This window comes from Saimiri boliviensis, chromosome 2 (genome assembly GCF_048565385.1).
Source record: "Saimiri boliviensis isolate mSaiBol1 chromosome 2, mSaiBol1.pri, whole genome shotgun sequence".
Lineage (NCBI taxonomy): Eukaryota > Metazoa > Chordata > Mammalia > Primates > Cebidae > Saimiri > Saimiri boliviensis.
The window spans coordinates 188,919,804-188,932,867 of record NC_133450.1 but is presented as its reverse complement, the minus strand read 5'-3'; positions in this window follow the sequence as shown (position 1 = coordinate 188,932,867).

Below are 13,064 nucleotides of genomic sequence, written 5' to 3'. Positions count from 1 at the left end.
TACAGTAATCAAAACAGCATGGTACTGGCACCAAAACAGAGATATAGACCAATGGAACAGAACAGAGGCCTCAGAGGAAATACAACATACCCACAACCATCTGATCTTCGACAAACCTGACAAAAACAAGCAATGGGGAAAGGACTCCCTGTTTAATAAATGGTGTTGGGAAAACTGGCTAGCCATGTGCAGAAAGCAGAAACAGGACCCCTTCCTGACACCTTACACCAAAATTAACTCCAGATGGATTAAAGACTTAAACATCAGACCTAATACCATAAAAACCTTAGAAGAAAATCTAGGCAAAACCATTCAGGACATAGGTGTAGGCAAGGACTTCATGACCAAAACGCCAAAAGCATTGGCAACAAAAGCCAAAATAGACAAATGGGACCTAATCAAACTCCACAGCTTCTGCACGGCAAAAGAAACAGTCAGTAGAGTGAATCGGCAAGCAACAGAATGGGAAAAAATGTTTGCAGCCTACCCATCTGACAAGGGGCTGATATCCAGAATTTACAAAGAACTAAAGCAGATCTACAAGAAAAAAACAAACAAGCCCATTCAAAAATGGGCGAAGGATATGAACAGATACTTTACAAAAGAAGACATACAGGAGGCCAACAAACATATGAAAAAATGCTCATCATCACTGGTCATCAGAGAAATGCAAATCAAAACCACATTGAGATACCATCTCACACCAGTTAGAATGGCGATCATTAAAAAATCGGGAAACAACAGATGCTGGAGAGGATGTGGAGAAATAGGAACACTTTTACACTGTTGGTGGGAATGTAAATTAATTCAACCATTGTGGAAGACAGTGTGGCAATTCCTCAAGGACCTAAAAATAGAAATCCCATTTGACCCAGCCATCCCATTACTGGGTATATATCCAAAGGATTATAAATCATTCTACTACAAGGACACGTGCACACGAATGTTCACTGCAGCACTGTTTACAATAGCAAAGACCTGGAACGAACCCAAATGCCCAACGACGATAGACTGGATAGGGAAAATGTGGTACATATACACCATGGAATATTATGCAGCCATCAAAAACGATGAGTTCACGTCCTTTATAGGGACATGGATGAACCTGGAAACCATCATTCTCAGCAAACTGACACAGAGCAGAAAATCAAACACCGTATATTCTCGCTCATAGGCGGGTGTTGAACAATGAGAACACATGGAAACAGGGAGGGGAGCACTACACACTGGGGTCCGTTGGGGGGAAATGGGGGAGGGGCGGGGGGTGGGGAGGTGGGAAGAGATAGCATGGGGAGAAATGACAGATACAGGTGAGGGGACGGAAGGCAGCAAAGCACACTGCCAGGTGTGTACCTATGCAACAATCTTGCATGTTCATCACATGTACCCCAAAACCTAAAATGCAATAAAAAAATAAATAAATAAATAAATAAATAAATAAAACAAGCAATGGGGAAAGGACTCCCTGTTTAATAAATGGTGTTGGGAAAACTGGCTAGCCATGTGCAGAAAGCAGAAACTGGACCCCTTCCTGACACCTTACACCAAAATTAACTCCAGATGGATTAAAGACTTAAACATCAGACCTAATACCATAAAAACCTTAGAAGAAAATCTAGGCAAAACCATTCAGGACATAGGCGTAGGCAAGGACTTCGTGACCAAAACGCCAAAAGCAATGGCAACAAAAGCCAAAATAGACAAATGGGACCTAATCAAACTCCACAGCTTCTGCATGGCAAAAGAAACAGTCAGTAGAGTGAATCGGCAAGCAACAGAATGGGAAAAAATGTTTGCAGCCTACCCATCTGACAAGGGGCTGATATCCAGAATTTACAAAGAACTAAAGCAGATCTACAAGAAAAAAACAAACAAGCCCATTCAAAAATGGGCAAAGGATATGAACAGATACTTTACAAAAGAAGACATACAGGAGGCCAACAAACATATGAAAAAATGCTCATCATCACTGGTCATCAGAGAAATGCAAATCAAAACCACATTGAGATACCATCTCACACCAGTTAGAATGGCGATCATTAAAAAATCGGGAAACAACAGATGCTGGAGAGGATGTGGAGAAATAGGAACACTTCTACACTGTTGGTGGGAATGTAAATTAGTTCAACCATTGTGGAAGACAGTGTGGCGATTCCTCAAGGACCTAAAAATAGAAATCCCATTTGACCCAGCAATCCCATTACTGGGTATATATCCAAAGGATTATAAATCATTCTACTACAAGGACACGTGCACACGAATGTTCATTGCAGCACTGTTTACAATAGCAAAGACCTGGAACGAACCCAAATGCCCAACGACGATAGACTGGATAGGGAAAATGTGGTACATATACACCATGGAATATTACACAGCCATCAAAAACGATGAGTTCACGTCCTTTGTAGGGACATGGATGAACCTGGAAACCATCATTCTCAGCAAACTGACACAAGAGCAGAAAATCAAACACCGTATATTCTCGCTCATAGGCGGGTGTTGAACAATGAGAACACGTGGACACAGGGAGGGGAGCACTACACACTGGGGTCCGTTGGGGGGAAATGGGGGAGGGGCGGGGGGGTGGGGAGGTGGGAAGAGATAGCATGGGGAGAAATGACAGATACAGGTGAGGGGACGGAAGGCAGCAAACCACACTGCCATGTGTGTACCTATGCAACAATCTTGCATGTTCATCACATGTACCCCAAAACCTAAAATGCAACAAAAGAAAAAAAAAAAGAAGAAGAAGAAAGAAAGAAAAAGAAATCTCTAGGCCAAGGTGCTGGCTCCAAGGTCCCTGGGGGGCTGGGACTTGAAAGGCTGGAGTGGGGATCCTACAGGGGGCCTGACCACCCGCAGTGCTGTGGGTTTTTACCCTGGGGCTGGCTTCCTGCAGTCACAGAACAACATTTACAGCCCAGGTCAGGTGGGAAACACGGCGTTTCCAGCCCAGTGGTGTCATCTGGAAGGGCATGCAAGCAGCAGAGGTTCCCACATTATCCACAAACATGTGTAAATATCGCAACGGCGCGTAATGTAACCAAGAAAATCACTTCCCGTTGTTTCCCCTTCAGTGATATTTTCTGCTTGGCTGAGTTTGCTTAGCACACTGGAAAGGCCAACTCATCAGTTCTTGTTGTTAATCAAGAGCAGTAATTGTCCAAGTTCAAAGCCTCCTGACTTAGACTCTGCTGAATAGGATAACAGGTTCCAAAAATGCTAAGTAGTCGTTTCTATAAATGGGCTTTTTTTAATAGGGGAGGCCCCTGAAGAGGGTTTGGAAAGAAAACCTTTCTGTGAAGTGGAATTAAAACATTGTGCAGACTTTATAGAGCATGGCAAATAAACTCCTGAAACTCCTAGAAGTTCTTAACGCGTGGGCAATGTGGATGCAGACTCATTTTCTCATTCACGGCGCGTAGCTGTGTATTGGTTAAGGCAATACCAACTCATTTCAGAAACAGATCCCATAACTCCAACGTCTTAACACAGTAAAAATCTGTTTCTCACTCACGTGTCAGCCTCGCGAGGGAGGGGACCCACAGAAGTCACATCCCATGTGAAAGGCAATGTTCCTGGGGCAGGCGGCCTTCCACGCGGTGGCTCAGGGGTCCAGGCCCCCTTACTGTTCTGCCGCTGCCATCTTCAAGCTTACGGCTTCCAAGTTTACCTTGTTTGCATCAGGCCTGCAAAAAAGGAGAGCACGGAGGATCAGGCGCTGGGTGGTGTTCACTGCGGGGCTGAAGTGGGAGACATCACTACCATTCACATTCTAGTGACCAGAACCCAGTGGCCCAACCCAACTTCAAGGAGGCTGAGAAATGCAGTCTAGCTCTGTGCTGAGGATAAGGAAGACATGGGTCTGCGGGATAGCTAGCCAAGCAGTATTTTCATGACACTCGTGAGTTCAAGAATTTCAACCCCAGCTTCGCTCAGTTCTTTTCTACCATCTCCGGGGCAGTGGAAGGCAGAATGAGCTGAAGCAAAAGCACGGCCTGCGTGTGCCTGGCCTGGCTCAGCCCCTGCTCCTCACCTTTGTTCTGCTCTTGCTTGAACTCCAGCTGACCCCAGGCTTGGAGACAAGCACATTCATGGCCTGGAAGAACTGAAGGGAGTCCCCGAACTTGTCATCAGCAACCCTGCTCTTGGTCTACTCTGATCTTCTGCCTTGATTCTAAACACAGGACTCTGGGTTGAGCTGTTAGCAAGCATATCTATTAGCATTTACTGAACACTAGCTATCTATCTACCAGGCGCTGATGCTTAGTGACATTTTTCCCATTGTCCCAAAATTGCACAGCCAAGGCCAAAGTTGAAAACTGAAATTTCGTGGAGCCTCCAATAGTTGGGTCCAGTCCTGCAGTGTGGGGAGGTGACAATTCAGAGAATGAAGTTGACCCCTCAGTAACACCCCCCCACTCACCCCACCCCCACCATCACCACACACGTAAAGACTGAGGGAGGAAGAGTCAGCTTGAGGCAGATGCAGATTCAGGAGAGAGGCTAGTGGGCAGAGCTACTGCTTCCTCTCCCCAAAGCCAGGGGACGATGGCTTTAAGAGACTCCCTGGGCAGTTTGGAGATATCTTCAAAAAGAGGAGCCTGAGATTTTGCTTTCTGTATGGGCATCTGCTTGGCCAACAGATCTGGTGAGCTGTCCTCGCATTTCTTGAAGCAAGGAAAAGGAGAACGGTAAAGACATGCATATGCCTTGTAAGCTGTGGGACACTGTTGATGAGAGCCACCCCAAAAGCCTCTCCCTGGACCGGGAACATCTGGAAGCTGTGTGGCGGATGGTCTTTGATGAGGGTTGGGAGAAAGAACAGAAGAAACAGAGCCACGTCTCCCACCATCCAGGACCTGCATGCAGGGGTCAAGGACGGGAGGCACATGGAATAACCAAATGAGAATAAAGATGGCACATCCCGCAGATGTCATGAAAGCCCCCAGTCAGCTGAGTTTCAATTAACCAAAAGGGAGACGATCCTGGGTAGGCCTGACCTCATCAGGCAATCTCTTTAAAGGAAGGTCTAGCTCTCCGAGAAACAGATGCCTTCCCTTTGGCCTTGAAGCAGCAGTGGGTCAGGCTGTGGAGGGGACCACGTGGCAGGGATTGATGAGCAGCCCCTACGAGCTGAGGGCTTCGCTGTCTAACCGCAAGGACCCAATTTCTGTCAACACCCTGGGAATGTGGAAGAGAACCCCAGCCTTAAGTGAGATTACAGCCCCAGCTGGCACCTTGATGTCAGTCTCGTGAGACCCCAGGGTGAGGACCCAGGTAAGTCACACCCCAACTCCTGCCCCACGGAAACTGAAATAATCCACTTATGTTGTCTTAAGCCACTGGGTTTCTGGTAACTTGTTACGGAGCAGCAGAAAACCAATGCAGCTTTCCCACTGGCTGCTGGAGCCACAGTGAGGGCCACTCGGCCCCGGGGGATGGCAGAGAACTCTGGCTTAGGATTATGTTTGAGACTGAAATTTCAAAACGAATAGGACAGAATGTGAAATACCACAATGAACCTGTTCTAATAACTGAAAGTTATTCAAAGGTTCTGGAATCTGACCAAGATGTCAATAAAGGTGCCACCACCCTACTAGCAATGTGAGAAGGAGGATCATTCCACATAGCACAACTGGGGGGAAATTAACTCATGTCATGTTTATACCCCAAAGAATTATGGCCCCTCCGTAAGCGGATTTCACATGCAGTATCTCACTCCTTACAATAACACTGTGAGGTACTGACGATTATTACCATCCTCACTTTTATGGATGGAAAAACTCAGGCTGAAGAGTCCAGCTATCTCACCCCAGGGCTCACAGCTGGTAAGCCATGGCTAAGACTTGAAGCCAGGCCGTGTGCGACCCCAGAATGGAGGGTCCCTAGGAGTTGCTGCTGCCCACTCAGCTCATGAACTCCCAGTACCTGAACCCTGCAGCAGGTAGTGAAGTCCCAGTGGAGACAGGAGGGCATTTTCTTACCCTTGACAAGAAAGGCCCTGGCTGGGGAGAGAGATCCAAGATGGCTGATCACTAGCAGCTCGGGACTGTAGCTCCCAGTGAAAGCGCAGCTCCCAGTGAAAGCGCAGAGAACGAGAGGACGCCACACTTTCAGACGAATTTTTGTTGCTCACGCACCAGGAGATTCCCAGCGGAGGAGGCCCACGGGTCGCCAGCGCGACTCTTGTGGCTGGTTTGGCGGACTCTTGTGGCTGGTTTGGCGGACTCTTGCGGCTGGTTTGGCGGTTTTGCCGGCGCCTCTGCGCAGCCGCAGTGGTTCTTGGTGCAAAGTCAGAAAAGCACCATCAATCTTAACACCGCTGATTTACCCGGCACAGTGGGTTGCTCAGATTCCAGCTCTGGGAATCAACAAGTTGGACGTCCACTCAGAAACCTAATTAGAAAGTCGGTAATTACAAAGATGACAGATGGATAAATTTATAACGAAGGGAAGAAACTAGCCTAAAAAGGCTGAGAATATCCCAAATCAGAATGCCTCTCCCTCTACAGGGAATCACAGTTCCTCATCAACAACAGAACAAGGCTTAATGGAAAAAGAGTGTGTTCCATTAACAGAAGTAGGCTTCAAAAGGTGGATGATAAGAAACTTCTGTGAGTTAAAAGAACTTGTTCTAACCCAATGCAAAGAAACTAAGAACTTTGAAAAAAGGTTTGACGAAATGCTAACAAGAATAGACAATTTAGAGAGGAATGTAAGTGAATGAATAGAGCTGAAAAATGCAACACGAAAACTTCGCGAAGTATGCACAAGTTTTAACAGCCGAATTGATCAAGCAGAAGAAAGGATATCAGAGGTCAAAGACCAATTTAATGAAATAAAACGAGAAGACAAGGTTAGAGAAAAAAGGATAAAAAGGAATGAGCAAAGTCTCCAAGAAATATGGGACTATGTGAAAAGACCTAATCTACGCTTGATAGGTGTACCTGAATGTGATGAAGAGAATGAATCCAAGCTGGAAAATATTCTTCAGGATATTATTCAGGAAAACTTTCCCAACCTAGCAAGGCAGGACAATATTCAACTCCAGGTAATACAGAGACCATCACAAAGATATTCCTCAAGAAGAGCAACCTCAAGGCATGTAATCGTCAGATTCACCAGGGTTGAAATGAAAGAAAATGCTAAGGGCAGCCAGAGAGAAAGGTCGGGTTACCCACAGAGGGAAGCCCATTAGACTCACAGCAGATCTCTCAGCAGAAACCCTACAAGCCAGAAGAGAGTGGGGGCCAATATTCAACATCCTTAAAGTAAAGAACTTTCAACTCAGAATTACATATCCAACCAAACTAAGCTTCATAAGCAAAGGAAAAATAAAATTTTTTGTGAATAAGCAAGTACTCAGAGATTTAATCACCACCAGGCCTGCTTTACAAGAGCTTCTAAAAGAATCACTACACATAGAAAGGAACAACCAGTATCAGCCTTTCCAAAAATATACCAAAAAGTAAAGAGCATCAACATAATGAAGAATCTACATCAACTAATGGGCAAAACAGCCAGCTAACATCAAATGGCAGTATTAAACTCGACTAAATCCCCCAATCAAAAGACACAGCCAAAACCCATCAGTATGCTGCATCCAGACCCATCTATACACAAAGACGCAAAACAAAGGGATGGAGAAAGATTTACCAACCAAATGGAGAGCAAAAATAAATAAATAAATAAATAAATAAAAGGCAGGAGTTGCAATTCTTGCCTCTGATAAAATAGATTTTATAGCAACAAAGATCAAAAGAGGCAAAGAAGGACATTACATAACGGTAAAAGGATCAATGCAACAAGAAGAGCTAACGATCCAAATATATACGCACCCAACACAGGAGCACCCAGACACATAAGACTTATAAAGAGACTTAGACTCACACACAATAATAGTGGGAGACTTCAACATCAATATTAGACAGATCAACAAGACAGAAGATTCATAAGGATATCCAGGACTTGAACTCAGATCCAGAACAAGTAAACTTAATAAACATTTATAGAACTCTCCACTTTAAATACACAAAATATACACTCTTAGTACCACATCACACCTACTCACAGGTTTAAATGAAATATTGGTTGGCTGCTTGTTTGTTATTTTCTTCCCTCATTTTTTCCTGTCTCCATTATTAAGCACAATTATTGGTATAAAAGAGGTTTTCAATACCCATTTTTAGACTGTATTCTAGCCTGGGCAATAAAGCAACACTTCCGTTCTCTCTCCCTCATCCTCTTTCTTCCTCTCCTTCATTCTTTTTTTTTTCTTTTTCTTTCTTTTTTTTTTTTAATCTAAAAAAATATATATATATTTCTTGTAAGAAAGGTCCTGGCTGGTGACACCTCCAGGCAGAGTCCCCAGGGCCCTTCTACCTCATCTCACCTAGGCAGCTCTGAGAGGCTGGAAGTTGAATCCAGGAAAAACTAAAATTCCAGTAAAAATCATGGATCAACTGGGATGACTTGGAACTGATGTCAGCATCTGCATCTGAGAATGAATTGCTGGCTGTCTTCTCCTTCTTTGGGTCAGTAAGCACTCCTTGATCTCTGCTCCGTGCCAGGGTCTTGGCTAGACACAGGGACCCCAGGGACGAAGAGGAACAGGTGTGGTCTCTGCCCTCAGGGAGTACCCCACATGGGGTGGGGGAGCAAATTCATAGCAGTGCAGCAGATCTCTGAGTCTATGAGCAGTATCTTAGGAGGCAGACACTGTGGGGCTGCAAGAATGACAGACTCTGGAGGACTGCACGGGAACGGGGGTGTGGCACTGGAAACCAGCACCTTTTCTGAGCAGTTAGGATATGCTAGCCACAGTCCTACGAGGAGAGCCTCTGTTTCCCAGAAGGGGAAACGGGTTCAGATGGAGCTGTCTGGTGGGGAGGTGAGCACCCCATCACTGAGATGCCCAAGCTGGAGCTGAATGTCCATTTGGCAACACTGAATCCCATCTGATAGAGTCTGGACTGAGGCCCTCTATGTGTAAAATAGATTTTCGTTTATTTTTAAATTTTGATGTTTAAAAAAAAAAGATCACAGACACACAGTTAAAAATTTCAAACAGAACAAAAAAAATAGGCAGTGGGTCTCACCCCCACCCCAATCCTGAGGTTCTTGGATCTGTTTCTCATGACTCTAGTCTCTGTGTATTCTTCCAGAGATAATTTATGCATATGTTATATATGCATATATATATATATATATATATATATATATACACACACACACACAGAGAGAGAGAGAGATTGCAGATTTGTGTGCATATACACATATCTCTTTATTTAAAATATTCTCAGCCATAGACTCATTTCTTCATAAAATTTCCTTTTGAGGAAGTCCACCTTTTTCTTGGCAAAGCTGGAAAGAATAGTATTTTTTTCAAACCCATGTTAAATATTTATTTTACTGCCTGTAGTAGTCAGAATTGGATCAGTTATGAACAACTGAAAAATCCAGAACAGCAGTGGCTAAAACAGGACAGATTATGTTCTCTCACATCTGGAGCCCGGAGGCTGGCGATCCATGGCTGCTACAACTTGGCGGAGGGCCCACAGGGCCAGGCTCAGTCATCTGTGGCCCTCCCGAGGCTGTGCCCCTCGGCCCCAAGGCCCAAGATGGCAGCGTCAGGATTGCAGACAGCAGAACAGAAGAGACAAAGGAAAGAGAACCTGCTGTCTCTTGAGGAAGGTTCCAGGAGGCCGGCACCTGGCACTTCTCCATGTATGCCACAGACCAGAACCGAAGCCCAAGGCCACACCTGTCAGCAAGGAAGGCTGGGGAAGCTGATCTCTACTCTGAGTGGCCCTGTTTGCCCAGCTACAAATTCTTTTATTCTGGCAAAAGGAGAGAATGGATATTGGATTGTGAATAGCAGTTTCTGTTCTATCTCCATTGCCCAGTTGGTCAGAGTAGAGACATAGTTCTTCATTTATTCAACCAATTGTTATCAAATAAATGTTTGATGGCAGAAGGAGAGGACTTGTGTGGAGATAACAGAAGACCCAGGTCTGCTTCAAAAATTCACAAGGGACCAGCTAAGACCACCACCCTCGAGCCCTGGAGAGAGCTGCTGTCCTCTTCTGATATAGGTATGAGAGAACTGTTTGCTCTCATACCTATATCAGAAGGTCCTCACCCAGGACTCGGTCTTTCCATCTGAACAATGGAATTGGAGACATAAGTTTGAGTCACATGATTTCCAGTCCTTCCATCTCAAAATCTCAGTGAGTGTGTGGTTCTAAATGAATCGTAGTCAAGGGACCAAGCATTCACCATGAAGTCTGAAAGTCAAGGGTGAGAGACCAAGGGGCCCTTGGAGCTGGCCTTCCCTGTGGTGACCCTCATCCCTCAAAAGGCCATTTGAAGCCCCCAGGCACTTTATTCTGCTGAGCCAAAGGGCTAGGTCTCAGGGAACACCAGCCTCCACCCAAAGGCCAGGGAGAAACTAAAATACAGCAGACTGCCCGGCAGCAGACGTTTCCAAAGGGAACTATTAAAAATGGTAACTTGGGGGTTCATAAGGTCCAAACTATGAAGAAGGAATGTGACTGCTTCAAAGAGAAGCCTGCCTGCCTGAACCACGAGGCTTTTTTGAGGAAGAATGATGTCTGAATGAGAATAAACCGAAAGAGGTTATTATTTAGTCTTCAAATGGCCTTGGAGACTTTCCACGGGAAATCCACTAAAAACAGCATTTTTCAAGAAGTCTTGGGACATTTCCTCATGATTAGCACACTGGCTTAGGGAAAGAAAAGCCGAAAGTAGGGGAAAATAGACTCTTCTCTGTGTAGAAGACAGTAGCATTGTCTAATTCTCTAGGGACTGGAATTAACTGGTTTTAATTAATATTTGATAGGTATTGGGGAGAATTTCTTGTGAGAAAGAAGTTAAGGCTATGGAGGAGGTGCCAGGCTACTTGGAGGTGAATCAGGTGAGCTTCAGTGGGGAAAAGAACTCCAAGCTATGGGCTTGGGCAGGGAGATGTGACAGGTCAAATGTCCAAGCCCATCGCTTGGAGGAGTAGAAGACAGTTATGAGCCATGTGGACATCAAGGCTGGTTGGGAGCTCCCCAGACACTGAACCTATGCTTTATCAAGGGACTTTTAAAATAGGGAATATGCGCATGGCATGTCTGCCTAATCACAGCCCTGGGTGTGTGGACGCAGTCACAGCGGTACTAAAACGTCGAGATTGGGAGGCGACGAAGCCCTGCAGTCCTTGGTTGAGAAGCTTCCTTCAGTCCCAGGCCAGCCAGCAGCTGCTTCTCCTTCTGTGAGGGCACTAGGGTTTCTATCCAACTTCCACAGCAATGCTGAGCCTGGCAAGGATTTTAATTTTCTATCTTGATGAAAAATGTGTGGTTTATACACTGTCGTAGAACAAATAGAATTGGGATTTATGTTTCACAACTTCCATGCTTTCTTTGGGTTTCTTCCATATGTCTTTGACAGTCCTATCACATTTCTGACAGTTACAATTTTTTTTTCTTTCTGGGAAGTTGGGGAGAGGCAGAGAACGTGTTTTTCCTTTTTTCCCACTAAGTCTTGCTTGAAAGTATGTGTGAGCATCATATGAGCCTATGCCTGTGCCTCTCTTATTGAGAGAACGGTGTATGTGTGTGTGCAGCCTGTGGGGCTACGTGTTTGTGTAGGGGGCGCTGGGCTAGTGTGTGTACATGGACATGCTAAGTATAGCGCTATGTGTTGGATATATGTTTGTGATGTGATGGTGGTGTGTGTGTCTGTGTGTGTGTGTGTGTGTGTGTGTGTACAAAAGAAAAATCAGCCAATTAGATGTGATTCTAATTCAGACGTCATCAATGACCAAATCTTTCCGCCCACAATGTCAATGTACACATGTGTGCAGGACCTGCCAGCGGTTGGGAAGGGTCAAATTGTTCTCAATGCCCCAAATTCTATGTGTTCTCAATTAATTTCACATGTATGTTTCCATGTGTGGTTTGTTAATTATGTAGATGAAGAAAACGTCTCACTCCCAATTATTCATCGAGGTGCTTCTTACACCACATGCGGCAGACTCTTCCTCACGAAGTGTCGTTAAACATGACATCAATCCCAATAGATTGACTAATTCCTTTTTCATTCTTACAACAGATTTACAACTTTGGAGTCAAGGTGTTGGGTGGTTTGTTTTTTTTTCCCGCTAGAAAATTCATCTGTATCCTAGAATCAGCTTGTAGCTCAATGTAAATTCAGTGTAGAATTTCGTCAGTTATTAAGTGGATTTAAGTGGCTGAACCCTGGTGTAATCTGACCAGCAATGCATGAAGGAAAGAGTTGGAGGCGTAAAAAATGTCAAATAGCTTTCTCAGATGCATTAAACTATTAATAAAGATAAAACGATCTTTATGTTTGGGGTTTAGAACATCTCTTTTATGATAGCAAGAAGCCACTTTGATTCACGACTCGTTGGTTTCAAGGTCTGGTGTCATTATTCAGAAGGTGTCAGGAAGGAAACGGAGACAAGCTCCTCAGCAGGGAGAGAGGTGAAAAACAGGAGCTCGGAGTGCAGGACGGCTCTTGCCCAGCTGGGCAGGGTAGGGAGAAGTGACAGCGAGGGGATGAGCAGAAAAGGCATTGGTGATCGCGTCCACACCATCAGAGCCCTCTGTGGATGCATCTCCGTGTGGTTCTGAGATCTGTTTTCTATGGCTCTTCTGAAGAGATCACGGCCTCCCTCTGAGGGGCTGGCCTGAGGCGCCGTAGGGGCGTGCCGGGCATTTTCCATCTGCCCCAACACCCCCAGCTTCGTGGCTTTCCTCAGCCCTGTTCTGATCTCTGAGGACCACATCGCCCGACTCCCTGGCCCTCTGGCTTCTGCTGGGATGGATCCAGCCAATGGGAGGCAGCAGGAGACTGGAGAGGGGAGTGAGAGGTTCGAGGATGCATCCCCAACTCCGTCCTTGCCTCACCCCAATTCCGACAGTGGCTGTCTCCCGCAATTACCTCTTCTTGGAGCCCCTCTTCCACGGCTCCTGGTCTTTCTCCTGGTTCTGGTGACAATGTTCCGTCCCCTTGTCCTTCAGGCTTCAGGG